Source organism: Cuculus canorus, chromosome W, assembly GCF_017976375.1.
Source record: "Cuculus canorus isolate bCucCan1 chromosome W, bCucCan1.pri, whole genome shotgun sequence".
Classification (NCBI taxonomy): domain Eukaryota; kingdom Metazoa; phylum Chordata; class Aves; order Cuculiformes; family Cuculidae; genus Cuculus; species Cuculus canorus.
In genome coordinates this window covers 7,836,498-7,841,413 of record NC_071440.1, presented here as the reverse complement: position 1 = coordinate 7,841,413, position 4,916 = coordinate 7,836,498, and positions in this window count along the sequence as shown.

Below are 4,916 nucleotides of genomic sequence, written 5' to 3'. Positions count from 1 at the left end.
ACATCTAAAAAGACTTTATCACTGAACTCCAGACAGGTCGTATAGTCCCTCACAAACCCTCATAGGATGCTAATATTGGTCTAGACTTAAGCTTATATTCTTGACTTAGAATTGTAACATTATAGGTAATAAACTAAATTTTTAAATGCAGTTCTGGGTCCTACTCTGTCTTCCTCGGGGTGTGACAGTGCTATAACTGAGGCAAGCTGGGACATTTTAAAAGAGAATGTCCACGCTTAAGGAGGAAGGAGAGGGTGATTCCGATAATGAATTTTGAAGGTCTGGAATAGGGGGGCCAGGGGTTCTTTAACTATCGGTCCCACCCAGAGCCCTTGATAAACATAAAGGTGGGACCCCAAGAAGAGAATGTTGTCTTTTTAGTATATACAGGAGCTGCTAGGACCTCCCTAAACTATATTCCTTTAGGATTAGAATTATCCAAACAATGAGTGTCAGTTTCAGGAACAGAAGGAGAAGAATTTACAGTCCCTGTCTTTAAGGTTACAGTGTCGAAACTTGGAGACAAGAATGTTCAAGGACAGTTGCTGTACATACCTGAAGCAGGCAGTAATCTATTGGGTAGGGACTTGATTATACAACTAGGGCTACAAATTAAGACTCGCACAGAACGTATGACAATTATCATGAATGTACTAACGGAAAAGGATGAAATGGACATAGACCCTGTAGTGTGGGTCAGAGAGGGTAATCGATGAGGCCACTTTGAAGATAGATTTGCAGGAAGAACATGAAGTAGTAAGTCAAAACCAGTACCCTATCTCTGTCAAAGGGCAGAGGGGTCTTCAGTCAGGAATCGAAACTTTACTTAGATAAAATACTAGAGCCCTGTATGTCCCTTTTAATATGCCCATTTTGCCCATATGGAAATCAGATGGATCCTATCAACTAGTGCAAGATTTACGGAAAATCGATAAAATTGTAAAAATCTGACACCCTGTAGTTCCTAACCCATATACATCAATGAGCAAAATACCACATGAGCATAGATGGTTCAGTGTTATAGACCTTAAGGATGCTTTCTGGGCCGGCCCCCTAGACCCAGAGAGCAGAGAATTGTTTGCTTTTGAATGGGAGGACTCTCAGGCAGAGACAAGCAAAACTTAGATGGACTGTCCTACCCCAAGGGTTTACTGAATCACCTAATCTATTTGGGCAAGTGTTAGAGGGAATTCTAGAGCAATTTAAACCACCCTCAGGGGTTCTGTTGTTACAGTATGTAGATGACCTTTTATTTTCCAGAGCAGAACAAAAAACAGTAAAAAAAGCCACAGATCTGCTTTTAAACTTTTTAGGGAAACAGGGCCTGCAAGTATCAAAACCAAAGCTTCAGCATGTAGAAAAAGAAGTCAAGTATTTGGGACGCCCTATTTCAGAGGGAAGGCGTAGAATAAATCCTGAGAGAATTCAGGGAATTATTGACCTGCCACTGTGGAAGAATGGCTTGGTGAACGAGGGCATGATTTAATAGCAGTGAACAATCCAGGGTTTGCTGTCTGTGGCTAGGCCTGACCTTGAGATAAAGCTAAAAGGGAGCAGAATACAAGAATGCGGAACTCAGCGCTGGAAAGTCCCGAAGAGTCGTGTCGTGAAGCCGACCAGAACTTTGTATCTGCCCCTTTCGCGTACTTGAGAGCATTTAACCAATTATGTAACAGCACAAGGCACGTGAACAGTAGGACATAACCAATTATGATTTGTTATCTTAGCGCGTGCCTTATTAGGATAAGTATATAAGGAGTGTTAAGTGTGTGAATAAACGAGAACGATCATACTCATATTGAGACTCCGTCGTTACTCCGGGTCCGTCTCCCACTCCGACATGCCATTCTCAAAGACAAAAAAGGAATTAAGAAAGTTTTTAGGTCTGACTGGATATAGTCACCTATGGATTGAAGGCTATGCACAAAAGACTAAAGGATTGTACTTTAAATTATTAGATTAGGAGCCTGAAGTTCTCACCTGGACAGAGGACAAAGAAAAACTGGTCAAAGAATTGAACCAAAGTTTAATAACGCACCAGTCCTGGACCTACCGTCCTTAGATAAACCCTTTTGTTTATTCACCACAGTAGATAAGGGAGCAGCCTTAGGAGATTTGACTCAAGAGTGAGGGGGGAAGCAACAACCCACAGCATACTTATCTAAGCTTTTAGACCCAGTATCTCGGGGCTGGCCAGAATGCATATAGGCTGTAGCAGCAACTGCTTTGCTGGTAGAAGAAAGCAGAAAATTAACCTTTGGAGGAATGTTAGTTGTAAGTACCCCATACCAAGTAAAAGCAATTTTAACCCAAAAGGCTGGGAGATGGTTAACAGACTCCAGAATTTTGAATTATGAAGCTGTGTTAATTGAGAAAGACGACCTGATCTTAACAACAGAGCCATGTTTGAACTCTGCTGCCTTCTTATGGAAGGGGGATAGTGGAAATCAAGTTTTAGAACATAATTGTTTAGAGTTAGTTGAATATCAGAAAAACATATGACTTGATTTAAAAGATATACCCCTGCATGCAGGATTGAGTCTATTTATAGATGGGTCTTCCAGGGTCATTCAAGGGAAAAGGCATAATGGATATGCTGCCATCGAGGGACTGAGTAAGGAAAATAAGAGAAATAGGCTGGTTGCCTAATAATTGGTCAGCTCAAACATGCAAGTTGTACGCACTCAATCAAGCATTGCAGATGTTAAAAGATACAGAAGGAACTATTTACACCGATTCTACATCGATTCTATTTACACCCATTGGGGTGGTGCACACATTTGGAAAAGATTGTGAAGAACGGGAGTTAATTAACAGTAAAGGGAAAGAATTAGTTCATGGAGAACTTATTAAACAAGTACTGCACAACCTAATGTTGCCCGCAGAAGTGGCGGTGGTACATATTAATGGACACCAGAAAGGAAATGCTTTTTGAACCAAGGGAAACCAACTAGCAGATGAAGTAGCCTGAGAGGCAGCTTTGCAACCAGAAATAACTACTATGAATTATCTCACACCTGAGGTACTGGTCCCAAGGGAAAGCCCAGTCTTTGAGGAAAAAGAGAAATGGGCCCTTAAAGAACTAGGGGCCAAAGAACAGAATGGAAAATGGAAAATGGTTACTCCCAGATGGTAGGGAAATGCTGAATAAACCAACTATGAGGGAAATATTAGCTATCTTGCATCAAGGAAGTAATTGGGGAACACAAGCCATGTGTGACCTAGTGTTACAAAAATGTGGGTGTACTGGCATCTATAGTATAGCCAAGAAAATTTGTGAGAGGTGTGCAGTTTGTCAAAAAATAAACAAAGGAGCACTAAAAATACAACCAGCAGAGGGGTGAAACCCAGGTCTAAGGCCCTTTCAGAGCATTCAAGTTGATTTTACAGAATTACCTAGAGTAGGTCAAATTAAATATTTACTAGTGTTAGAAGATCATCTCACAAGACGGGTCAAAGCCTTTCCCCCAGGCACAGCCACAGCAGTTATAGTAGCAAAACCAATTTTAGGACAAATTATCCCTCAATATGGGATAGTAGAAAACAGATTCAGATCAAGGAAGTCATTTCACCTCTAAGATGCTACAGAATTTGATGGGCAACCTAGATATATCTTGGGACCTCCATACCCTGTGGCACCCTCACTCATCTGGAAGGGTAGAGAGGATGAATCAGATGTTGAAGAAGCAGTTATCAAAACTAGTGTTAAAAACCAAATTACCTCAGACCAAATGTCTGCCCATAGCCTTGTTAAGAATTAGGACTGCTCCTCACAAAGATGTAGGAGTCTCGCCTTATAAGATGCTTTTTGGTCTACCATATCAGCAGGAACAATGGACCTCCACAATTCGAAACTAAGAATGTGTTTTTCAAAAACTATATACTCGGGTTGTCCTCTTCCTTATCTTCCCTTCCCTCAGGCGCCAAGGACTACTAGCACAGACTCTACCACTAGAGTTCACAGTCCACAAGTTTCAGCCTGGAGACTGGGTCCTGGTCAAATCCTGGAAAGAAACCAAACTACAGCCACATTGGGAAGGACCCTTTCAAGTCCTACTGACCACAGAAACGGCTGTACGAATGGCTGAGAAAGGGTGGACGCATTATACACAACTCAAAGGGCCAATGGATCCCCCTTCATGACTGAACAGTGGAACACACATCCTACTGATAAGCCATTACGTTTCACATTGAAAAGAGCATTGGAATCCAAATGATAAATCCAAATGATCAAAGGACCTTTAGGAGTTGGAGTGGTAACCATTGCTATTTGTGTGGGATTAATATTAATCTGCTGTTTTGAAAAATGTAGGTTTTGGGGAAATTATAAGGTTAGTTATGATGATAATGACAATGTTCCTTTATCACTCAGTGATAGGTCAGCAGAATTACCCAGTAAATTTAGTGAATGAAGATAAGCTATATCGACAAGTTGGATATCCAACCAAAATATGGATAAATGTCACCGAAGAAAATACCCCTCAGACTATACAGATCAATGCATTCCAAATATTAGATTGTGGAGATGTAGAGGATCAGAGGCAGTTGAGTAGCGCAGATAAGCATCTATGTCCCAAAAACGGTTCATCACCAATTAGAGGAGGACCTCCATATTTTGGATGGAGTAATGTATGCTTTACAACTGCTTTCCAGGGATGGATGGCCCCTTATAGTCGCAATCAACCTTTAAAAAGTAAGCTTAGTATATTTAAGGGAACTCACCAATCAGATTGTCAACGTTTGCAGTGTAATCCCATAGTGTTGGAGAATGGATGCATGAATGGCTAACTGAACAAGGCCATGGATCTATGGAGAAACTGTGCGAGACACAGTTATCATGAGGCTTTTGTTTAGCATGAGTATCTCAGTGGAAACTTATCAGCTGCAATGAAGATGTACCAGAGGTATGTTAAAAC